Source organism: Onychostruthus taczanowskii, unplaced genomic scaffold, assembly GCF_017590055.1.
Source record: "Onychostruthus taczanowskii isolate IOZ18803 unplaced genomic scaffold, ASM1759005v1 scaffold49, whole genome shotgun sequence".
NCBI lineage: Eukaryota > Metazoa > Chordata > Aves > Passeriformes > Passeridae > Onychostruthus > Onychostruthus taczanowskii.
Window position 1 is genome coordinate 3,553,327 of NW_024502458.1, and position 26,583 is coordinate 3,579,909.

Genomic DNA, 26,583 nt, shown 5'->3' on the forward strand with positions numbered 1-26,583 from the left:
CTCAGTTAAGGCAGTAAGGACATGATGTCCATCAGGCTCAGCCAAACCTGGAATTTGAGTTTCTGACAAAAGAGGGGAATGGATAGAGAGGTATGAGAGGTGAAAGGGAGCAGTGGTTGCCTGAAATGGGGTAGAGAGCTGTGAACAACAGGTATCAGCTAAGGCCAGAGAAGATCAGATCAGCCTGAACGTCATTGTGTGTTTGAGTGGAGGAGTTGCAGTAAACTAAAAGGACAGAAATGACATTTGAGGGGATCTTAGAATATAGAACAGAGACCAAAGTTAGAGTTATGCAGAAAGCTTATAAGTATAAAGAAGATCGAGGTCATTTGTTATTGAGTCAGTGGAATCATACAGGAACAAGGAAGGTTTATTTTATGGCAATGCCAGCAAGTGCTGAAGTAAAAAAAATATTCTTCTTTTTACCCATGGAAATAGTTTTTGTTAACAAGACAAGGAGTCAGTGTTAGAGGAATTATTGGAATTAGTGGACAACACCTCAGTATGAAATTCTTTATACAAAGTCCTTTCTGTAATCAATAATTAACAGAAAATGTGTTCTCACTCCTGGAAGTTATTTATATTGAAATATTTGAATAGAGAATGAGAAGAAAGAAATTTTACATACTACTTTCATAACGAGAGGTTTTAAAGAATAGTTGAAATTTCTTTCTGACTAATTCATAAGTTTGAATTTTTTGAGGAGATCCTACAAGTGATATACTGTCGTAAATACTCCATGCATTCTTGCTCAACAGACTTCATTCAAGGAGATTCTGAATGAAATCTAAATAGTTTGATGTCTGTATCTAGTTTTAATTTGAAAAAGTAAATTTTGGTGTAAGGGTTTTCACTATAAAGGCTGAGTTCTCCCTGTGGAACTCTGCAATGGAAGGAGAATTACTTCCAAAAGGCTGGCATTCTTGTGACTCACTCCAGTGGTAAAATATGTAAGATGGTGGTCTGAGTGCCTGAATAAAAAAAAAGGGCACATAAACTTAGGTGCTGTTTCTGGTCACTCAGCACTAGGTCAAGCCCATGACCCACAGAGTTTTATTTTGTTACCTAAAAATTAGTATGTCAAGGGCAGAAAAAATAAGGTAAAACAAACTGTGGATACAGAAGTATCAAAGGAGTGTTCAGCAGAGCCAGTGTGTGCGCAGCAGCCACAGGTACCAGGCATTGGCTGAGTTCTCAGGGTTGTTACTGCTCTATCCTTTCCACATGCCTAAAGAGCTGAATGTGAAGGTGCCTTCTTTTTCCCAGAACTGAAGACATGTCCTGGATGCTGGGAGATCTTGCGATGCCACCTCTTTCCACAGCTTGCCTGCGTGTAGCTGCTGGCAGCACGGCGGTGGAAGCTGTGGCCAGCTGTCTGAGATCTCCTAACATCTGCTGCTGCCTGAAAACCTAGGTCAGATTCCAGTCTGTACACCAGGATTAGCCACATTGCTCATCATTCACTGTACTCTCCTGTGTTAGTCTCTACATCTTCAGCAAGGCTTCAAGGCTTTAAACACTAATGGTTCTGCAATAGTACTCTTACTAGAGACTAGAGAGGATGGTAAGAGGAATAATATAAACAAATTTATTTTTTCTTTGTCCACCATCACAGCAATAATACCCATCTCTGTACAGAACTTCAGAATAAAAACCTTAAAAATTCATGTAGCATTTAGTGCCTTGGTTGCTCTGTGTTCACATCCATCATTCTGTCATAATGTTTTTCAGTCACATTTTCCTGATATTTCCCTGAAGATGAAGTTCATGGGAAAACTGAGATTGAAAGGAGGAGATCTCGTCTTGTCTCTTGTCCAGCTTTGTGCTCACAGCAGGGTCAAATGTGGGGTCTGACAGGTTACTCCGGGCTTTATCCAGATGGGCTTTGCCAAACCTCTGAAGGTAGAGCCAGCACAAGCCCAGCTTGTCCCACCACTCATCTCTCCTAAGGTTTTCTTGGAGGTGCACAAAACTGGATATCTAGGTGGTAATGTGTGATAGGACTTTGAAAAATGGGTTGCCTTAGTGACCAACAATATGCAACAACTTCTCTGCTGCCCTTTTTGCCTTATCTTTTTTCATTTGATATCTCTAGGTAAAGTTGATGTAATCTCTTTTCAGTGGGGAAACTCCTCAGCTCTAATTCTGCAGTAACCATTTTGGCTCCACTTAAAGTCTATGTCATTAAATGTGAAAAAGGCAAGCTAAGTTCCAACAGTGAGCACCAGAAATTTATCAGGAAAACTTAGCTTGTGAGTGTGGAGCAGTTGAAAACCCCTGGTGGGTGATTTCTTCCTATTATGCTTCATGGTTAGGCTTGGCTGGATTGCACACAAAAATAAGTATTTGTGTTTGGCCTGGGATTATGTCCTCCAATTTTTGAACCTTCTTCTTTCCCTGTACTAGTAAACATTGATTTCATAATTTTTTAGTTTTTTTTTTTTCTGATTTCTTTCTTTCTTTTTTTTTTTTTTCCCCCCCCCCCCCCCCCCCACTCCTGGCATTGGATTGCAAAGGAAAGATTTAATTAGAATGGAACCCTGTGATTTGAACCCAGCCAAGTAAATAACAGCATGTATTGGTTACATTTTGACAATTAGATTTTCTGAGTTGTGTTAACTGATGGTTCAGATCCACAGGGGTGTCCATAGGACCCATAGACACCAGGACTGCCTGAAGGCTTTTTGGCAGCTTCAGGGATCTATGAGGCTTGGAATGGAAATGGAACTTGATCCCTGTGCCCACTGCTGACACTGGCTCCTCCTGGGTCAGGGTCAGTGCAGACTGGTGGGGCAATGTGAGGAGGCCGGCGTGGCCAGTGGTGTGTCTGTTCCCAGCATCAATGGAGCCCTTTCAGTTTCGGAGGCTGTCAACCTGGCGTGAGCAATAAATTTACTTGTGGGCAGAAAACAGAAAAGAAAGCAAGACTGCCACATCTGTGTTGAAAGGTCTCTTGTTCATCAGAAGAAGGAAGCAATGTAGGAAATAGAGGAGGCAAGGTCTGAATAATTGCTTTTTCTGGGCTAGAAATGCAGTAACTTCTCTAGCAGATGAATGAAGAGTTGTTTGTCGCTTTTCCCCCCCTAATTATCTTGAGTTCATTGTAGATATTTTCTGTGGCAAACCTTTTTTCTGTTTATCCAAGAGACATCACTGACTGAATAATCAATAAGCCTTTTTCTCCTTCATCTATTCAAGCATAAGACTGGGAGTATTGAGTGAAAGAAGAGGGGGTTACCATCACAAATATTTTAGAACAATTTACAGTTCTTTCTCTACTAGGTAGTTGAGGGGAAAAATTCTTGAAGGTTTTCTAATATTCTCTTGATGATTACTACTTTTGCTGTAGGTTTATGAAAACGTATACTTTATGGAATTACGGTACCCAAAACATTAGCACTGAAATACCAGAATTAAAACTGATAATTCTAAGACATTAATTATTCACTCATCCCTGTCTTTTTTCCTCTATTCCTTAGTTACGTCCCTTCTTCTTTATTTTACCATGGTCTAGATTCCTCCTGTCTTTTTATTTTGTTTCATCTCTTAAATTGATACATGGGATTTATATAAATAATTGGACAAGAGAAGGCCAATAGCAGTTTGAATCCTTGAGTCTTTTTTTTCTTAAAAAATAAATTTACAAATTGTAACAATGTTACAAATTCTGGAGCTGTTTTTATTCCTGTCTGTCCTTACATTATATTGGCAGGTATTGCAAAAAGAGAAACTAAAACATAGAAAACTCAAACAGATTTTTTTTTGGTTTTTTTTTTTTTTTTTTGAGAGACTATTGAGAGATTTTTAAGCAACTATGATTTTTCCTATCACTGCATTGCAGCTTTTTTTCCCAAAGTATTATTTAAAGTAATACTGGCATTTTATTCTGTGAAAAACTATGCATGTTTTACACATTTTCTGTGCAAAAGTGCCTTACATACAAAGTTAAAAAAATCAGATGGAAGTAGAAACATTACTCGCTACTTGGCAAGCTGCTTTTTCTCTTTCAGCAAGACACAGAAGTGGATGCACTGGCATTTGTGATGTACTGCTCTTTCTAACTGTCTTGGTTCTGAGAGCTTCAGTTCCCTCATTTTGGTGGCTGCTGTGATGCCCAGTCTGACGCTGCTTTTAACAGGCTTGTGCTGCACTTGCTGCAGCTTTGCATTGCCCAGTCCCTGCCTCTGGATTCCCAGGTGCCCTTTCTCATTGTGTAGGCTTGATGTCCCCAACTCATGTGTCCCTAAACTTATACTGTTTTTGCTTTATTTCACTTTGGTCACTGAGCCATGCTCTTCCCTGAGTCTGAGTGGGCATGGTCTTTCCCCTTCATTTTGTATCATAATTCTGTGGTATTTTTATTTCTCAACCTTACTGATGATTGAATATGCTGAAGATGTTTTCAAAACCTCTGAAATAGGACAAATAGAAAAAAAAAAAAACCCTCTCTGAAATGATGCAGTAGAAGTATGAGCTGCAGATTACATTACTTCTGGATCATATTTATTTGCTGAATGATAGTGCAGAAGTGACTTCAAATTTCTCATTGTTGATTTAAAAGCACAGTCCTCTTGCAGAGAACTAAATAGTCACATGGAGTCCACTGAGTTACTGTGGGAAGAGGTATAAAGTAGGCAGAATAGATGTAAAAGTACTAGGTAAGGGTTCATAACACTGTGGCAAAACCCTATGTTTTTTTGATCTTCCATGTACCTTGTTAGACAATAACTCCTTCCATCATTTCTGGGAGAACTTTGTCTCGCTGAAATAATTTTATAACTTTCACAAATTATCCTGGCAGAAATGATTGTCAGCATGTATTAGATGAATGCTTATGGTTACTAGTGTTTATTGTTACTGATAAAAAAGAAGTTAATATAGAAACTGGTCGAATAATGTGAGAAATTCAGGGAAATTCAGCTTGGTCCTGACCCAAGCTAGGATTGAATAAGGCTGAAGATAGGGAAGGCCTTGCAGACCTTGCAGAGGCCCGGCTCAGTCTGCTCTTGAGGAATATGTCACAAAGGGAAAGAGAAAACTGTCCATGGCTTTTTTTTTTTTTTCTTTTTTTTTTTCTTTCCACAAGCTGCTTCAGCCTGAGTGCCCTTTCTGCCTGTCAGCTATAGTGTGGGAGAGAAGTGGTGCTGATCCCGTGTGAGTTAGAGCCCAAGATAACATTTTGAATCAATAATCTACAGGAAATTGGATGCTCTTTAAAATCCAACTGAGATATAGATAGCAATGCTTTTGATAAACATCTCAGAATTGTGGCCATTTTACATTTGTGTGCATGTGTACACACACACACACCCCTGAGAATGTGATGTGAAACAATTTGTGACCCCTTTGGAAACATGTTAGTAATAACAAGGTCACAGTAAAACAATTTGCTTTGTTAGTAATAACAAGGTCATGGTAAAGCAAGTTGCTTAAACAGCCCAGCAGAGAGATGTGAGGATGTGTGTAGTACACCTGAAGTGAAAGTTCTTGCAGAGATGTGGGAACATGAATTAAACATCATGTACATAAAGGAGTAACCCTAGGGAGAGTATCTGTGACACTGTTACGGGATTTGTTTAGCTCTGGAAACGTCTATATTTGAATTGGCAGAAATTGTGCAGAGATCTCCCAAACAAGTAACCTAGTCAAGAGCAATAGCCGAAAAGTAAGTAGGAGGACTGTAGAATAACATGATTGTTTAGTTAATGTAGTTTTTAGTATAAATAGAGTTTCAAGTCAGCATGACTTTAATGCTGACCCTCCCTGCACATGAAAAAAAAAATATTAACACTTGAAACTAACAGCATGTTAGCAGCTAATTCGTGCATTATTTCAGTATCATTCATAAATTACTTTTGAATCCTTTGACTTAAGAAAAAGAAAATCCCACAAATCCTACTTTTGGTCAAAGCATAAGACCATAATTAACTCGGCATGTGCTTTTGAATTAAGAACACAGTGTTCTGAGCTTTCTTAAAAAGCTTTTAAAAATGTTGGGGGAATGCTTTCGTAGAGCCTTATTGACTGAGCAGAGTTTAAGATTTGTCACATATGAAGTGATGTTAATTAAATATTGTTATTCCTTTCTGTCAATCAAGGAAGGTTAAGCTTTTTTTGTTACTTGAATAAAAAAAGAAGTGAAACAGGTGAAAATATAGAAAACAGCTGTGAGGAAAACAGGAGGAATAATGTAGTAGGAATTTAATTAGTCAGAATTTATGGGAGATGCAGGAGGTTTAGGTGCTAATTCCAAAGCAATGCATTTTTTGCAGTACTAATACCATTTGAATATTTTTTAAATTTTTGGCTAGGTATCATTTACTTAATGAATGTAGGAAATAAATATAGTGGCAGAAGGCCAGTTTTTGACACATACATATGCTTTACTTAAAGTCATATTTGCAAACTGATGTTTAATATGGCTGTCACTGAAACCTTCTTTTTATTAAACCAAAATGTTGTTAATCAGCATCCCATTCAATGATACCTCAGCTCTTTTGGATGCTATGGGTATGTTTTTAAGCCAAATGAGTTATTGTTTGTATTAAGTATTTAAGTATTGCTGATAATGTCTCTCCAAACTGTGAATTTTAAAATTACTTGTGTTTATATCTTTTTATTTCTGTCAATGTGCCTAAGCCTATGGGTGTGTAATAGGTGGAAGAACATCTTCAGGACAAAGCTTTCTAGAACTTTCCTTTCTGGAAAAAATGAAAATTGAACTCTAATTACACAACTTGAAATGCTGGTAATTAAAATCCATCAACAGATATCATATCTTCTTCTGTATAACTATAACAACTGACAGTTCTAAGGACAAAATTGAGAAGCAGCTGCAGACCTATATAATAATAGCTAAGTTATATTGTTTCATCAATGTATTAGGCTTGGACAGTGTATAATTGCTGCCAATATTCAGACTTTCAAGGCATGAAAAGCACACAGGAAGAAATGTGGAGTTATTTTACAGTTTCTTTGTGTTTTCTCTTAATGGCGGTAAAACTCCTGTGTGAACAGAATTTAATCAATGTGGGAAATTCTGCCTCCAAATCTTTTGTTTCCAGGATCACCATGTTTTCTTGTGGGTCTTTGGAAACAGTGTGGCCCATGATGACCTAGAATCATGAAAGGATGCTTCAAAAATTTCAATGCTTTTGAAATTGTGTAGATACTGGGGTAATATTTCATGAAATGAATCTCTTCTTTGGAATATTGGGAAATCTGTGGAAAAATGATGCCTGTAGTTAGTTTTTTTAACTTCATCTTTGATAACTGAGGAAATATGGGTGCCTTGAACTAGAATTCCGGCTACCAAAAAAACCCAAAACAAGTATAAAATCCCCCCAATTTTAATATCACATGTTTCAAAGCAGCCTAATTTGCATTGGAAATGTCATGTTTTAAATATTCAGTACAGTATGTTTTTTTTATTATTTAGGTATATTTTTTTTCCCCTAGTACATTGTTTAAGTTTTCTTTACCTGAGCAATGTGAGCTGCTGTGAGCTGGAGGCCTCCAGAGGCTTCTACCAACCTACCTGTTTCTGCGGGGCTTTACCTCCCTGACCAAACCTTGTAGGCTGAACTGTTGAGCTTAAGTGAACACATGTCTCCAGGCTGAATTAAAGAGCCAGGCTTTCCAAATGAAGAGCTCTGATGGGCTGGGTGGAAAGGGTCATATAGTATGTGCTGAGCATTGGCACTTCACTTTGACTTGGTTTTGCTTAGAATCACTTTTTAATTTTTTTATCATAAATTTTCCTTTCTACAACTCATACACAGATAAAGTGATGAAGTAGGAATAGTTTTGCTATTTTGTTAAAGAAAAATAACCAAAATATTACTCTCCTGGAGCATTCTTAAGTGCTCTGAATTTTGGAACTAGGAATTCTGCATGTCCCCTTTGGATTGGAAATATCACAGTGTTAAGTGCAGCATCTCTAGCACTTGAGAAAATCTGGGAGAGGAGAAAGCTACTCAGACCTGGAGCTGTTTTGTTCCACAATACAAGATATCACCAATTAGCAATTAAATCAATCGATTTGACCTGCATTAGCTATTTGTTTTGATACTCACTGGTAAGTACTGTATTACACATCTTTGAAAAAGTCTGTGATCTGCAAATATTTTATTAACAGAGGCTATAAACCACAAAGAGTGGCTCAATTGTGGGTGGTTTTTTCATGCTTATTTTGATGATATAGCAGTATCTTGGGATGACATACTGTAGTGAGTGAGGATAAATGTGTGTTGCCAAGGTCTAAACAGCAGCAATATGGAAGTAATTCAGCAGTCAGTTTCACTCAAAGTTTGAAATCTGTGCTGTATTAGAGGTATGCATAGAAGCTGTGTTAATTGCTAGCTTGTTTTCCATATGGTTCTGTTTTAATGGAGCACATTTGTTGCAGATGGTTGGAAAGTGGGTTGGACAGTGCCTAAACTGGCTATGACTAATTCATACAGTGATTATACTATACTTTAATGTTTAACAGTCCCCTTTGTAAACTTCTTTCATTCACAGTTCCCTTGCCATTGAAATGTGGTCCAAGATAGCTGAAAAGTATTCTTCTTTATTTAAACTTGGCCTTAGAGAAGAGCAAGAACACAGTGTGTAGTCATCTTTTCCCTGATTCAAATTCAAAACCACACCCCAAACTTGGTTCTTCAGATGGGTTTATCTCCATTATTATTATGGTTTGGTGTACGCATTTCGCTGAGGTAATGGTCTCTAAGAAGAGCCACTTGAGGAACTGAACTGACCTTAACAAATGCTAAAACTGGCTTTGTTCACACCACAGTGCTTTTACCTCTTCACTGGTTTGCAAGTAGGTGTAGACATTTTGGGGACCAACTGCCATTTCTTGTTTCAAAGTTGTAAAGTTGCTAACTTGGACTTGAGGACACTGAAAATTTGCAGTGTTGAGGTGAAACTGAAGGAACAACTGCAGCAATAGGGCCATGGAATCATTAAGGGTGATGTTGTAGATCAGCTTAATGCTGACATGCATGACAGGAATCTTTCATATATTAACGTGGTGTTTTAATGGGTCTTCCATGAATACATGCTAAATCTAGAGAGGAAATAAAAATATAGAAGATTGCCCAACATTGTTGTAGTTGATTTTTATTTGTATCTCTTGTGACAAAGCTCGTACAACTGACTTTTACTTTGCTGAGGACTACAGTGAATGTCACAGTCAAACTCCAGTCAATGGTTCTTTGTAAAAGGAAAAAAGAGCTCTACGGTTCAGTGGGTTTCTCTACCATTTTTACTGTTGTTTTCTCACATTGTCACTAAAATATTCTCTTTGTTATCTGAATGGGACATCTGCTGACTGGCTTAGCTCTCTTTACCTGATTGTGTGAAAAGTCTTGGTTAAATCTGTGAGGCCTTGGAGGCCCAGTAACCTGCTAAGTGCTATAGAGCCTGAAAGACATTATGTCCTTGGACTAACTTGTCTCTCCTACTTACAGCTGTACGTGATAGATAAAAAAACCTTATACATAAAAGACTGGGGTGAATGTAATTTTAATACACTTGTGGACATGTTAATGAGTAGCTGGTTTTTTCTTACCTGAAAGTATATAAAAATCCAAACAAATAAGTTGTATTTTATAGTAGGGCAGAAAAATAGAGCAGACAGCCTTTAAAAGAAAGCCTTTTTCTCTGGCTCTATCACAAACCTGCTCAATTGGAAATGATAATTTGTTTGAAGTGGTTGGAAATCCACTTAGTATGGCTAACAACGTAGAATAATGCAGACAGTTTGGCAGTTAGCACTAGGATGTCTAAACCACAGCTTTGATGCAATAATACTATAACTTGAAGATTTACCTAATTTATAATTTTTCCCAAAGCTCTCGCCCGCTCTGCGCCGCTGCTTGGCACGGTGATTTGTCTGCGCTATCTGGAGTTTGGTTTGAAACACGTTTGCTTTTGATTGGTGTTTTTAGATTTTGATAGCTGTTAGTTCCTCTCCACAGAAGTAACCTTTTAAAATGTCAGTTTTAATGTACAAATTTTATGAGAATAAAAAGACTTTTAAAAATACTAATTTTAGACTTCTCGCTGCTGAGCTAGTAGTCAGCTGCTGTTGTCTCAGGCTGAGTCTTGGAAAATTAAGTCAGTGCTCACTATAATAAAATGTGTACTCTGGACTTCATGGGGAGAAAAAAACACTTTTCTTTTAAATTCTTTTTCTGTAACTGTTGCACAATGGTCAAAGTAATCTTCTGTCCTTTTACTTGTTGATATTTACCCTCTTCCCATCCATCCTTCTGTCTGTCTGTCTACCATGCACTGGATTTCCTGCAAGTGGAATTCCTCTCCTCTTAGGTGATAGTTCTTCCTGAGAAGGGAAACATCAGGTACAAAAAATTTTTCATCTTGTGGTAACAGAACAGCCTTACAAGTTATGCTGTCTGGCTTACCAAATATGTCATGTGAATTAGGATTTAAAGCGTTTTCCCCCTGAAGGTTACACAATATTTAATTGCTGCTAAAAGATCTGATACTTTTCTGTAATCTGGATTGCTGCAGCTATTTTTGTAATTTATCATATTGGCTAGGTTGCTGTGTCATATGCTCCATGAGTGAGGGGACACTGAAATTCAAAAGGAAGGGAAGCTTAAGATTTTCCCCCTACTTCCAATGTCCCTTGCTCTAAATCAGAAAAGCACCATTTGTTTTGGCTTCAGGGAGCTGTGTGTTCAAGCTCACAGCTGGAGGTATGGTGCTGCAGTGATGGTCACCAGTGATGGCAAGGGAGAGTATAATGATTAAAAAAAAAAAAAAACAGCAGAAACAATCCCATATAAAACCCCCCGGGATTAAAGGCAAGCACTTCATTCTTTCCCTTCTCAAAGCTCCTGTATAAATTGTGAACACAGATGAAAGAATTACAGAAGGGAATATGATTCCCAGATTTTAAATATCAACAAGATATATTTGGTTGTGATATTGCCTCATATGGAAGTAGTGAGATTTGCATTATCATCTTCCAGGTATGTGTCCTAAAATTGTGTCTTTTTTGGTCATGATTCTTTTCGAAGAGTATCAGAGCTAAGCCATTTCTTTTAATTGCAATAAAGTGTTGCCCTAAAGTGGAATAGAATATTATTTTTCTTTACTAGTTGGTATAGAAAAACACATAAACATAATAATATTTTAACTATAGTTTGTGTACATCTTGCCCATTTAAACACTACGCAAATCTCCCCTACTGCAGGGCAGACAACTGTGAGACTGTAATGTGTGGTATAGCAGGCATCCACCATAACTTTGATACTCATACTCATGAGTCCTTCGTATTTCATGCACAGAATCAGGGAGAATAAAAACCAGAAGAAAACCAGCACTGAATGGAGTTATGAAATATCCACGTGTAAAAGAAATAAGGAAAGATTACCTTGGTCTCCTATATTTGCCTATGCTAAAACTGTGATGTCAAATGCTGATAAGATGCTGTGGGTTATACTGGAATGTGGGGATATTATAAAATCAGGATTCCTTTCAGATGTACTCCATTATTATTGAAGTCGTATTAATTCCCCATGTGTTCTGGCTAACAAAATAAGGAAAGGACCCTTTTAATGGGGGCAAGATGAGACTTCACTGCTCAGCTTGTACATGTTATGCAGCTGGACTGATGGGCCACTGTTCAGAGAAACATGGGTGGGAGGCTATTTTAAAAGAAAATGAAAAAACATTTGTTTAACTGCATGGCAACACAAATATTTTACTAAGTGAAGGCTGACTGTGTATTTCATTATGACAAAAGGTGCAGGCTTGAAGGGAAAAAAGTACAGCAAAATACTATCTTTCTAGGATTTAAGATATTCACTCTATATGGGAGTATCTTAAACCTTGCTATAAATTTATGCATTTAACTCTTTAAATTCTCACATCCCTTTTCTAATCTGAAGAAGTCTGTTGGAAGGAACTGCTTGCCAATATTTCCCATCAAATACAGATGCTAGGCAGAAGTTCCTGCAGTTTTGTAGGGAGTTCCTGGGCTCACCCAAGCTGTTGCCATTCTCAATCTCCTCTCCTTATTTCTGCTCCCTCCTCTGCTGAGGCATCTGTTCCCTGAGGCTGTTGACATGCAGCCCTTGCTCTGTTTTGCACCTTGTGGTCCTCTTTTAGGTAGCAGAGCAGAGAAATGCCTTTGTATTCCATCTGCTCTAAGTGGTGAGCTTTGAAAAAACAGGCTGAAAACACAATCTAATGATTTTGCTTAAATGTAACTATACCTGTGGGTATATATACCTGCATATATATGTATGCTCACACATGCATTGGTGTGCATATATCTATGTCTATATGTATATTTATATAAAAATATATATATAATTATAGAAACCCATTTGGGATAATCATTTCAGAACCTATTTGGGATAATCATATTTTTCACAAATGTGGAAGAAACTAGGTAGTTGTCCAGTTCATTCTCTGTGGTTACCAGCAAAACTTTTATAGATGTGTTAAGTTAGCTTGGTGGAATGTGAAATTGATTACAGTAATTAGAAAATGTAGGTGGTTTTACTTATTTGCATCACTTTGCTTACTGAGCTGCTTTAGTTTCCATGAGTATGATAGTTTCCAGCTGCCTTGCAATAGACATTTTGTAAAGATTTAGATATACCAAAACGGACACTTTTTCAAAATGTATTACCCCAGGCTCTTTGACAGTGAGCTATAAATGAGTCTCTGTGCTGTGGTTTACAGTATTCTCTTTATATAGAGAGGTTATATTTTAATTTCCACTCTTTAAAAAGGAAAGATTTAAACCACTGATAATTATATGGGCAGAAAAAAGAATGGTCAAAGACTGCATGGTGCATATCGTTAAACTGTGACAGGTATACTTTTGAGGGGTGTTTCATGTGTGAAACTTTGATATTTGAGGCTTTGAGAAGTGTAGTGAAAGTGCCTGTTTACAGCACCTTCCAGGCCTGAAACGCTGTGTGGCACAGCTTCAGAAAGATTTATCAGCCTGCAAGCTGATGCAGCTGGAGCAGGATTTCAGTCTGAACCTAAAACAGATATGGACAGGATATATCATGTAAACATAGTGCACTCTCTGTCCTGGCTTGATTAATTTGTCTGTTCTGATTCACTTTGTAATAAAACAATGTAGAGGTATGACTGGCTGATTAGGTATTGAGAGCTCCAACATTAGAGAAAGAAAATTACACACAGAATCACTAGGTTGGAAGAGACCTTTAAGATCACAGAGTCCAACCCATGCAATTATAGACAAGCAAACCCCCAAAATTTTATGTTAATTTGTTTGGTTTCATTTTGAAGTGATCCTTGTTTCATATTGCTTAGAGGTTCAGATTCTTTCATTCCTCATTTTTTGCAGGAGATCTCAAAGCAGTAGAGAAGGGTGATTTATAAAAATGTTGTTTTGCCTGTTTTACACCAAGATAAACCCAGGCACAAAGACATAGCAGGCCAGATGCTGAATCAAAACTAGGCCTTGCACTTTTGTGTGCTTCCTTCACTAGACAATACTGACTGGGATAATTTGACTAGTGGGAAAATTGTAGGCCAAATGCTAAAAGTTGCCTAGTGAATCATTTTATGAGGAGATATGGAAGTTCACCACATGGTTATCTTGTGGGTGTAAGTCCGACACTGTAATTGTGTGTGTGTGGTGGTGTCAGCCTCTCAACTGAGCTGTCTTCAACAGCAAAATGAAATCCTTTAACAGATTCTTTTATATATATATATATATATATACACACACACACACATATAATATGAACTAGTTTATCAAATTAATTTCTGACACTAATTATAAAATCACTGATGAATCGCATAGATCAGTCTTCTTTTGCAGAAACAGTATGGAATATAATAGCCTTATAATTTTTTGGAAAAAATCAGAATGACGATATTGGTTGTGTGATTTTTTTTTTTTCTTCCATAATTTACCTAGTTTATCCTCAGGACTTAAAATTTAGCTGATATAAAAATAGGAAGGCTCCAATTGTGAACAGTGTTTAACACCTTTAGTTAGAAGTTCAATGGTAATTCATGGTAAAAAATCCAATTCATAGGGTACCAAAACCAAAGAAGAAATTTGTAAAGGATTTGAGCACTGTTTTGTGCATCGTATCTCAACTCAGAAGGGAATGGAGTTCTGGAGTGAGGTGTGATATCTAGGACAGCAAAAGAGTTAAATAGTAAAGAGAATTTCTAGTGATGAATATGGCAATCTGACTTGAATTCAGATATCTAAGTTGCTTGGTCCTGTAGTTAGGGCTGAAAGAGAGCTGGTTTGTATGGCCCAGGAGCAGTGTTTTGGAAAACCAAGGAGCGGACAGTTCTGCTTTCTCTCAGCTGCCAGACACAAAAAGCTGTGCATACAGTGATGCCAGTAAGGACTGACCAGGCAGACCTGGATGCAGGGAACCTGTAGAGAAGGACACATGGAAAAACCTGAGAGAGGTTGTGCATCATGGGGCAAACCCAGAGAGCAGCTGCTGGTGCTCAGAGATAAGAGCCATTCTTTCTTTGTGGTACGTGAAGATAGAGAAAATTGCTGTTCTGTGCAAGCTATTAATTTGGACAAGAGAATTTGGTTCCATTGTATGACTGTCATATAGGTTCCATGATATATATGCTTAAATTCTGTAGAATGAACAGGTTAAATTCTAAAGATACACATACATATATGTAGCACACAATAATCTAGGGGTCTACTTGATTAAAAAAAAACATAGCAGGAACTCACTTTCTTTTTCTTCCTCTTTTTGGGTCAAATCTCCTTCCATATTATGCACGAAAAGTCAATTACTTGATGATGTTTTTTTCCTGGAGGTACATTTTTTTCTGCTGTCCATCAGTGCAGAGCATATTACGACTTTTTCTCAGTTGTATGAAAGTGAAGCTGGAAAAGTGAGGAAGCAGATTGTCTTTGTTCAGTGTGTTGGCCACCAGAGTTCCCAGGGTCAATGTGGCACAGCATTATAGTTACTCAGAGGTACAGTTTAATGGACCCAGTTGAACTTGTGATGTGTCCAAGGCTAATCAGTGCCTTGTTCTGCACCAAAGCAGCAGGACTGAGTAGTATTTGACTGCTTTACTAGTGTATCTGATGCCTTGTGAAGGCTGACCTAGAACAGAGGCTAGACTGAGTTAAAGAATAAAGTAGGGATTTATTAGAAGGCCTCAGTGGATGCACCTTGGGCAGCACAAGAGCCCAGCCCGGGCTACACCAAGATGGACCCAAAATGGTCACAAAATGGATGACTGATCACAGGGTCTCACACTGTTACAAGTTCTGGTCCATTTGCATATTGAAGTTAATTGTCCAACTGTAGCTTTAGCCCATGAAGTCCCATCCTTCTTGTTTTTCTCTCTTCAGTCCACATTGTTTGTGCTCTTGGGCTTGAAATTTGGATAATTTGTCCTTGGTCTCCAGCTAGAGAAGGAGTTGTTTTTTCTACCTACTCTGTGAAGAGAGTTCACCATCCCTTAACATGAAGATCAGAAGTACTACACTAAAGCAGCACAGAATCTGAAAAATATAAAAGCTAAAACCTGAGGCATCATTTCTATTGTGCTATGCCTCTAGCTGCTGCTGTGACAACCTGAATCTTGTCAGGCTCCTGCACTGGATTCTTAGATTACTGCTGTTCTTTTACATGTTTTTCTACATAACACATGGATATTCAGCAAAAAACACAGGACATGAAGCACATATTCATGGAGGCACAGACTGTACCTGGACAGCTCTCTAGCTGCTAAATGGGAAATGATGCAGATAATTTGCTATCTAAGCAGCTCTGATCTTAAAGCATGAATTCATATTCTGTGTAGGATACTAATGCAGATTTTATTACTTACTCACTAAAAGAGTGTTGGCATACTTAATATATTTTAAGGAACAAATGGAACTTTTGGGAAACAGTGTATTTGCATTGTGCATATCAGTGCAGTAGCCATACCAAGATGCCTCTAAAACACAGTGTTAGGTTGAGTTCTACAAAGGAAAATAATGAGAATTTCCTGACTGTGAGTCATAAAGGAGAGAGCCACCTATCACTATGCACAAAGTCTGTTTTTCATTACATGTTAGCTCTTTTTTTTTTCTTTATAAATAAACTTAGCAGAGTGTTTTCTGTCTCACAGAGGTGGTTTTATTCAGGAAAAAATTACAGCTAAGAGCCAGCCAAAGAACACTAGTGGATGATACATGTGTCTGTGAAAACAGGTTCATGTATCTTAAGATGTGATTATCTTGGCTGAACAGAAGTTTAAACAAATAAATAAATGGTAGTACTGGCTGATGACAGTGATATCTCAAAGTTGTAGAAGACTACTGTGGAGTTCAGACTATTTCTAACAAAATTGAATGTAGCTATGTAGATAATTTTATTAACATTTTGTTTGCCACTTTTTAAGCAGCTCATGTATTTGAGTGTTAAGCAAATTGGATTTTCTATCTTTGCAAATAAGTGTAGTTTCCTTTTTTATGTAGGCCATGTAAGCGACTTTCATGTAATCATGTTAATATTTTCCAAGGCAAGTTGTTTTTTTTTTTTTTCAAGACTGGGACAACAAGGTACGGGAGTATAGTGGCAAAAATGTGGCAGAATCTGTGTAAAAAGAAGACAAGCAATACAGTGTGTTGACACGTGGGTTTGAGAAGATAATACATAAAGGACCAAGGATATGGTTTAGTTTGCTTAACCTGGTCACCTGGTAATTTATCTGGAGAGGAATTGGATTGTGTTTTTCGTTGAGTAGCAGTTTTGGAGAAACTGGGATTTAAATTCACACAGTAACTTCCCTCCAGGCTGATAAACTCGTAAGTAAAATATAATGTAACAAAGGATTAAAAATTACTGAAAAGACGCTTCATGATCAATTTTGTCCCTTAATAGTCAATTAGGGATCACTTGAGAAAGGCAGGAGATTTCTGGGAATGAGCAGACATCAAGGCCAGCATAGCTGTTCAACATCTTATCCAACTTCCTACTAGTGTGACCCCTGAGGAACGCTGTCAACGCTGTGCTGGTATGCCTGGAAGGGCTTGGGCTGCGATCTCTGTGGCGAAGATGTCAAGTTACAGAGAAAGTAGTTTTCCCTCAACTGTTGGCAAAAAGCAGGTCAAGTGGGGTTAATCTTGACTGCTAATGATTCTGGCCTATTCAGGATGGTATTATTTGTGGTGCTGAGCAGCTGCCTCTGCTGCTGCTGTTTGGACCCAGCTTCGCCACTGGAGGCGAAGCTTTGCTTCTTTGTTGGTGTCAGGTTGTGTTCCTCTGGGTGCTGGGTGACATTTCGGCTTGCCAGAGATGTGGACTGCATGGCAGCAGGAGGATTGGGTCTGTGTACAGTTTTGGTGGCACAGAAGACTAATGAATATTGCTGCAGTTTAGAAAACAGGAAGTTACTTAAAGCTTGGTTTTGTCACTGGAATGTGGGGGTTCTTTTCTTTTGGAATTTTGTGTGAATTAAGTTTGCTAAAAATCCAATATTCAAAAACCTAGAGCCTCAAGTACCATGAAGTTTAAGGAAATGTTTTCTATTTGGATTGATTCTTTGAAGACACATTTCCAGAATTTCTTCTGTAGCATATTTTAAGAAAATATCATCATCTAACCTAATTTTGTGTGTTCAATGGACTTGTTATAATGAGTGGTAAACTGGGAAAGGGCAAAAATATACCTGTATTTGGTGTGTTTTCATGCATTGCTGCCCTTTTGTGAACAAAAGCAGAATTTATCACAGCAAGTTGGGGCTGTCTGCTTTGAGGTATACAGAAGTGTATCTGCAGCTTCTGCTTGAAAGGGGAAGAATATTCCATTCTGTGCTTTTCTCTGTGCCCGGCCCAGCTATGACCTCGCCCATGACGATTTCAAATGTTTTTCTCCTGCCTTGCAGTGTCTGAATGGGCACAGACTTCTTCCCAGTTAACATACAACAATCCCTTGTGCTGGCTGCTGAACTCTGATCTTTGGCTGGATGCACTCTTGTTTCTTTAAGCACGTGTGGTGCAGAGCAGACCTGGAGCTGGGTAATTCATAAGAGCTGGGTGTTATTGGTATTACTACTACTTGAATGAGCCTGTATTATTTTGCACAGCAGCGTGGTCACCTGGCAGCAGGTCATTAGCATTTTAGGTTTCTTTCCCTCACAACAATGCACAACATGCTAATTAGAGGGTTTTGAAAGCTAAGCAACCTGGTTTAAAATCAGACATTTTAATTTGCAGCTTTAATGGCTATATTATAATAACTGGCTTGGCTCGGGGGCGAAGGGGAGAGAAGCACTTCTCATGTTCCAGTAGAAAGGTCTAATATAACAGAGGCTGACAAAATTAAAAACCTCATAATTTGACCTTTGCCTGGGATAAAAGGCTGTTTCATAACAATTTCCTTTTGTTCTTTGTTTAAGCCATTACTCCAAAAGGAGCCTCCGATTAATCTAAGTAAATGCATCATTACAGTCCTAATCCATGTCCTTCTGTCAGTGTCTGTTTTAATTAAATAAGAAACACTAGCAGAAAGATATCACGCACAAAGCTGTGATTGGAGAAAGAGGGTTGTTTGATCAGGGTGAGATTAAAAGAGGCTTTACTGTTTTGTCCTTTTGCTCTAGATGCCATAATGTAGGTTAAAGGAAGAAAACTTGCCTAATAGTTTAGCACATTGTGCCCCATTGCAATATCTAAATAACCAGATTTACCCACAAAACTGTCTCAGACGCTCAATTAATTATATACAGAACATTCACAAACAGAGATGATAGGGCAACTTGGTTTGAGTAATTTGACACATTCATATGTTTGGGACTGTACACATGGTTGGCCAGAAATTGTATTCAGGTTGCAGGGTTTTATATAAAATAAAACATTGATTAAAGCTATTTAGGTATTTGCTTTCTTTTTAGTACTTGTGGCTCACAAATGGTAAACATGATCTACTGTAAGCCCCTGATTTTTAAAAAAAACATTTTTGTTTCTCACAAAATCAGAACAATTATTTTACAGCAGTGAAGGATTGAAGGATCTATTTAATAAATGTCATAACATCCAACTAGTTAATATTGCTAAAGCAATGCATGTGTAAGAGACTCTTCCTCAAGGTAGTGTTTCAAGATCCCTGTGGTGAGGGTTTTCTCCCATATCCAGGCCATTATTTGATGTAATGAAAAGAGAAAGTGTGCAACACAGAGATTGTTAATTAATTTAGCCTAACAAGATGAAGATAAATGAAGCAAAGCATGGATTGAATGAAGCAAGAGGTCTTATTTACAATTTAATACTACTTTATATTAGGCATTTTTCAATTTACAAAAGAAAGGAGTTTAAAGAAAAAGTATTCTGCAAATGCATGTAAGATTTTTTAAAATTTATTTTATGAACTGTTCCTAGAACTGCTGAAAATACCTTTTGGGTTAGCCTTTAAGTTTTCCTCTCCTATTTTTTTTTTTTTTTTTTCATTTTCACAATAATTTACTTCAATTTGATTTTAAAATATTCTGATAGGAATGAGAAAAATTAAACCCTAAACTTTTTCCCATTGAAATCAATAGCAAATTACCAATGGAAATTATTGCAATCCCAAATGTTACAGTTTTTCATTGTTTATGTTAATCTAGAGTCATAGCTTATTTTTGAGCAATTTCTGTGTAGAAATTCTGAGCAATTTCTGTGCAGAAATTTTGTGTAGAAAGTTGCATTAAGAGGCGTAACTATAAAAATGCAATAAGATGTGATTTTAGTTTGCATTCCAAAGTGTAAATCTATTGTTGCTTATGTTTTCAACTGTCCTATTGCAGTGAAAGCTAAGAGAGGAATCCAGGATAGTGTTAATTAACAATGATTTTATGTCATAAAATGACATATGATTTTGGATTTGGGAGAGTATTTTTTCTCAAGACCATGTTTGTTTTAAACGTTTGTGAAAAGCTGTAGTTTCTAATTTCTAAAAAATTAAAAATCCCCCAAGATTAAAAGGCGTGTCAGAGATTTTAGATGTCTCTTTTTCCCAGTCCCAAATTTAAATGAAGACTATCTAAAGCTAACAGTAAGCTACAATTTGCATCAGTTGAGTCACTGCATCTCAAGGTGTATATTATTCAGTTTCCCATGGACAAAATTTAGGGTGTAATTCTACAGAGGTGAAGAAAAAAAATAAGGTCTGTCATTTTTAATATCTAAAAACTAATTAACAAAAAAAAGTCCTGTGTTGTGACTGATGAGAGATACCTTTATGCGTTTGTCCTAAACCCTGAATTGTAAATGACCAAACTTATTAGGCTTTTTTTTTTTTTTGAATACAACATCCTCATTTTTACAGACGAATTGGTTCTGTCCACTATTTGACCTTCTGCCATGATTTCTGTCTGCAAAGGAAATGCCTTCCTTCCTTTTGCAGTAGCCAGACAGGACAGCGTTATCTACAAGCAGCGTCACCACAAGCAGTGGTCGCCACAAATAGCATTATTATGGGCCCTATGTTTTTATCTTGGGGGTCATGAACAAATCCATGCAACTGCTTCTAAAGATTTCAATAAATAGGACTTTTTATCCAGACAATTGGCTTTTATATTACTTTTAAACAAAACTACTAGTCCATCAAGAGTTTCAAAAGGAAAACAATTCTACAGAGTGCTGGTATGGCAGCACAGACCAATCATTATGGCACCCATTCTCCAGTCCTTTATTTTTCAAGTCCACAACAATAGGTTGTTGATTCAATGGACAAGACCAGAACAATTAAGTTCTCTGTTTAGCAGCAGTGCAGCATTTTAATGCCCTCCTCTAATAATGGTCTCATTATTGTTATTCTAAGACTGGGCCTCAGGAGGAGGAATATTTGCTGGAGGTACGTCATTATTTTGCAAATTTCGATTAGCTCATCATGTTGTCTGTACTGTGAAAATCGTAGCTAATTAGGGCAGTCAGTTAGACTACCAGCTTTTGAGCTTATGAGTTAAAAGGTAGCACACTTGATAGGCCAATGATGTGAAAAAGGTGGTAAAAAGAGGGATTAGAGCTGTTGCCTTAGTAACTCTAACTTCCATCTGTGCGGGAACAATGGACCTGTGTTTCTCCACCACCTTGGTGTAAAAATTGGTTTTGTTTCGAAAGGAAGGGGCTTTTTATGACAATCTGGAATTCAGCCTAACAGGGTGCAGTTTTAGTTGTTAGAGGAGACCATTGGAGGATAGGAAAGATGAAAGGTCATGGCGAGCTCCAAGGACATGAAAGGTCATTGTCTCTTGTAACAATAGCGGATTGTTTGGTCCCATTATTTCCAGCCAACTACTCAGTCAGGTGATAGAAAAGATACTACCAGTTTAGTCAGGTGGAACAGGAGAGAAAGATAATGCACCTACTACAGAACAAAAGATAACTATAATTTGCCCTTATTAAACAAAGTTGCACTTATTTGTGGCCATCCTCTGAAGTGGGTTGTTTACTGACTTACCATTCCAGCCTGCTTTGTTCAGCAGTGCCTCTGTAGGCCATCACATCTCTGGGAAGCAATCCAATGTGTTAGAAATTGTTGTTTAAGCTTTCTTCCCATGAAGAGGAGTCCCCAGGAGTACCACTGATGTGATACTTAACAATAAATTTAGTTGTAGCTTTCTCACATTATTGGCGTTCCTAAAAGGTTTTCCTTCAAACACAGAATAAAATTAGCTATAAATGTGAAATAAATTTGCTTCAAAACTTTATAGCATTTTATCATAAATTCTACAGCACATATTGCTGAAAGTTTACAGCAAACTGTATTAGGCACTGCTGAACAGAGAGCAGAAACTTATAGTTGTGTAAAAATAGATTAGCTATAGGACTACTCTTATGCAAAAGGAAATAGATAAAGTCTCATCTTTAAAGTCTCTATGCAGAAGCTCTAGGAGACTCTGTGCCTTTGTTTTAAGGGAAAAACATAACTACTGCCATATTATTCAATAAAACAGCTATAGCAGAGTTCATGAGGAACGGATTTCTGTTAGTGAATAGAGCTGTCACCTCATATTTTTCCAAGAGCATCCAAACCTCCAATTTACTGTTTTTCAGAAAGATATTTTCCCCCTTTCTTATTATTTCCCTATTTTTGTAGCATTATGCCTTAGTCATCCATGCAACAAGTTTATTTTTCTTTTCCTCCTACCTCTGTCCACAATTAAAGTACATCCCAAGCTCCATCACATACCTCCTAAAGACTAATTTCTTTAGATGAGCGTTTCCAGAATGTTCCACATTCTTATATGAGATCTCTGAACCGTTTTACCAGGTTTGTTTTATAATATTTTTCACAACAGAGCTGCCAGAGCTGATTGAATTTTTATGCAGCAGATAACATATATGTAATTTACTACTATTATACTTGAAAATAAAAAATATATATATACTTTTTAGGTATCCCATCTTAAACTGTTCTGACCTCATTTGAACTCCCCTTTTTAGCTATTCTGGGCCTCTCTTATCTCATTTTTACTCCTGGCCACTCTTGCTCTTGCTTTCTGACAACACAGATGGGTGGCCTTGCACAAACTGATAACTGTGGCAATTTCTCAGCACACTATTCACTAATAAAAGATGTTATTTCCAGAATTAGGCAGGCATGTGTCATACTTGCTGGCTGGCTGAAGATGAGAGGTCGAGCTGTGGCTTCCTGGGAGCCTGCAGTCATATGAGCCATTGGACTTTACAGCTCCCAGGTTGTTGATGCATTGTTTCACCAGCAACTAGGTTAAGTAATTAGAGTCTTTCAGAGAAAGGAAGTCTTGGTTGAAGTGTTTGTAAACTTTTAGTTTTTTAAGATAATCTATTCTTAGTTTTTCTCTTTAGCTTGCTATTTAGTTCTCATTTATTTGCTGGCCTATGTTTTGCTATTTTTGTATTACAATGAGCCGAGGAGTGTAGGCTGCTTCATTCAGAATGGCAGCCCTGCAAAGAGTTAACCAGCAGAGAATTACAAATGAACTATCAGGAAAGTTGATTATTAATCCAGCAAGAGAGAAAATATCCTTCCAGTTAGCAAGAATTAGTACCTGAAGAGCTGATAATATTGTTCGGGCTGTCGGTGTGGAATGGCAAAACCAGGTAAGCTAATCATCTTCTCAAAGGAACAAAATCTTTTCTTTCTGCTTTTCATTATAAGAGAGTTTAGTTTTTAAAATAATCTTTGTTATTTTACTTAAAGTATCAGCCTGTGAAACAGCATATGTTGATCCTCAGTTTCCTCAAATGAATGAAAGAAATTAAACTTGTGTTTAACTTTGGTAAGAAGATACATTTCTAAGCTTTATTTTTGAGCTACGCAGTGTATGTAGCTGTGAAATATCATCACAATTCTTTCCTGGTTTGCGGTTAAGGGTGAGAACTGATTACAAAACCTGAGGAGTTCTTTGTAATTGCAAGCTAATATATTATGTAAGTCTGTCTTTAGTCGTGCTTGGACATATTGTAGTGGTTTACAGGAAGTTTTATGTTGCAAAGCTCTTTCATTCAGAGTTATTAGATTTCAGTTTTCACAGTGTAGGAATTATTTATTTAAGTTTGTTTTGATATTGTGTTGTGATCACATTTCTGTTTGTTAAAAGTTTTTGTTTTCATTTTTTTTTTATTTTGGTGGGGTTTCAAAAATCTATGATCTGGGATTAGAAGAAAATGGATGTTTGGTAAACATACCACTGTGTTTATACAGAGAAATGCAAATGAAACCATTAGGTTAGTTGAATACAATCTTATAATTTTGGTAATTTTTTTAAGAGCTCAAAGCCCTATCTTGGGAAAACTTTCAAATTTGTGCCCCTGATAGTAATAAATAGGTATGATAAACATTTATGTTTTTCAATGTAGTCTTCACTATTTAGCTTATTATAGGAGTTGTGTAAAAGTGTTTAGATGATAGTCTAGTACTGTGCAAACTAGAAAGTCCGTGTTCAGCATTTCATAACTTTTCCTAGCTGTGTGCTGTTACTTCAATTAATGGAACTTAAAAAATTCCTGACTTGCTTGCAGAATGAAATTCAGTATGTACATGATGTGACTACAGTATCTGTCTTGGTGAGAGTCCAGATTTTAGCCTGTTATGTATGAAGTAGCCTGAAAGCTGTCTGAGAGGGATTGTGGTGATACAAGAAGGAAAACACGGATAAAACCTGAAAGTATTCCGAATTTAAAGGCTGAGCCCCCGTAGCCATGTAGTTCTACGGGGTAACTTTTCATGAGCCGTAGAGAAAGGAAGAAGAAACCTTTTAATTTTGGGAGTGGGAATAAGACGTGGCCTCGGGCAAAGGAGAAAGAGAAAGGAAGAAGAGGCAGTGGGGAAAGTGAAAGGGAGAAGTGGCGTCTGTCTGACAGCGTCACTGTATCGCGTGTGACTTTGGCCTCCTCGAGCACAGGGACAGCTGGTGAACAAGCTCTCTGAAGGGCGTCTCACCACGTTGTAGTAAACTAAAGTCCTAGAATTTGCTGATGATGGAGCTGTCAGGGCAGCAAATGGTGGCATTTTGGGAGCCATGCTAAATATTTGGTTATACATAGAGGCAAATAATTTCTGGAGGCACGTTTTAGCTCAGTATTTTAAGGAAGAACGGGGACAATGTAAATAAGCTGCATTTTCTGAGTTTGATCACCGGCATCTAGGAAATATATAAAGAGCAAGAAACCCAATGATGAAAAAATTATCACACAGGAAATGATATACGTAGAAAAAACAAGATTGTAATTAGTGGAGGAAAGTAAGAAACTGATTAGAGAAATGAAATTTCCCAGATGTTTAAGGAAAAAATGAAAGTTAAATTAGATAAGCTCTTTTAACTAGTATTGGAGAGGAATGCTTCCTTCAGAATGGGAGAACTAAACTTAAAATTAGAAAAGAGCTGGCAACTTGAGTTTAGCTCAACTGTTTTCCTGCACGAGTGACTCTTAGGAATGCTCTGCTTGGAACATCATCAGGAACAACTAGTATAGAGCTGTTGGGGAAAAAGTAGAACACAAAATGAAACTCTCTGTATGCTTTTTTGGAATGATTATATTACTTATGTGTGTACTAACTGACAAATTGGTTGCATTTTAGTAGTACTTCAGGATTTATTGTATTTCATCTATATATGTAGTTGACACTTGAGCTCTAGCACTCTACTGGTTCAACTGGTTCATTTTAAATTAATAGTAAACATTAGCTTATTGACAGAATTCTAAATGATCAAACACTATCTGCAAATGAACAGAAACAGTCTTAATTCCCCTCAGATATAAAACAATATAAATGAGCTGTTATTTAATTATTATTATGTATATCAACTGGGATAAAAGTAATGTTCTTAAGCAAAAGATAGAAACAAAAGATATCAAACAGAAACTTTGGGGTTTTGTGTCCATTCCAGTGACTTGTTTCAACAACACAATAGTGTAACCTGGGAAAAATGTCCCCCTACAAGGCAGTTTAGCTGGAACCACTGCTTTTGTGCCAGTTCCTGTTCTCAGTTGTGTATTACAGGAAAAAAAAAGGCAGAAAAAGAAAACAACAAAAAAAGTTAGACGTGTCTGGAATAGGTTGATAAGAACATCATCTGATTTACTGGAACTAGTTTGACTGAACAGGGTGTTCATGTTAAGCAAAATTGTATTTTCTTCAACGCAGACTGTGTAGATCCCAACCTGTTTAAAGGCTTAATGTCGAGGAGAGATGAAGCTCCAGAGGTCTCTGACTAACTAGACACACATCTGGAAACACAACTGCACTCAGGGAAGGCTGCAGAAGCAGTCAGCCTGCAGCAAGCAAGCCATTCTTGTTGCTACATGGTTGGTGCAGTAAGATGAGATGGTGTGGAGGGTGGAGCATAAATATCTATATGTTGCCTGATTCTCTACTTTATAAAAACCTGCTAGTAGCCAGGAAGACGCTTGTCTACACAAACAGATGGCCAAAACAAAGTTTGGGCCAGGTTATTTTTGTTTCTTGGACCACACCTTGTCTGTGGTGACAGTACTGGAGAGAGAATGTGTTTCAGGTCGTTAGGGGCTCGGTGAAGCTCCATGGATAACACTGAGGTGTTTTATAAGATTCAGTGTAAAGCTGCATAGTTCAAGGAAGCTCATGTCTTATTAGCTATGGCTAAGGTCAGTTATCCACACAATGAGGGGGAAAGTCTTTCATAAACAAGCAGATAAATATGGTGCAGGTGGTGCTTAGCCTTGCTTCAGGCTGTAATGTCACCAAAAGTGCTCAAGAACAACTCCAGCTTTTACAGAGTCCTTATGGAGCACCAGCAGCATAAAGTAGTCAGATATAAAATTACAAGGTTGTGTCATGGAAAAAGGACAAATTCAAGGCATTTTCATGGCTTTGCATACAGGTGTCTATCTCTACAAGATAATAAAGAGAAAATGCAGAATCACAGAACTCTCTTTCTAGAAGAAAATAAATTGTAAAATGCTAAGGCTGAAAAAAAATTTTGAACTTACCTAACCTAAATATCAGAATAAAACAGCCCTAGTGTCTTGTCGGTTTTACTTTCTGCCAACTCTGTAATGTTCCATGTGTTTCAAAAAAGCTGTTTAGATATATAGGTGTTTATTAGCACTTGATCCATGTC

At 37.4% G+C, this 26,583-nt stretch overlaps 1 protein-coding gene across 12 annotated transcripts in view; it reads left to right on the forward strand.

The window, feature by feature from the left end:
* Positions 1 to 26,583, forward strand: part of SOX6 (SRY-box transcription factor 6) — a 369,109-nt gene that overhangs the window by 83,689 nt on the left and 258,837 nt on the right. For 3 of the 12 annotated variants that reach the window (XM_041415102.1, XM_041415111.1, XM_041415106.1), the window contains exon 1: positions 22,571 to 23,080. The exons of 2 other annotated variants lie outside the window; for them this stretch is intronic. The gene's annotated coding sequence lies outside the window, so the exon portion shown is untranslated. Of the gene's footprint in view, positions 1 to 22,569; positions 23,081 to 26,583 lie in introns of those variants that run through there. 7 more of the 12 variants (XM_041415107.1, XM_041415114.1, XM_041415113.1 and 4 more) reach the window with 4 other exon arrangements.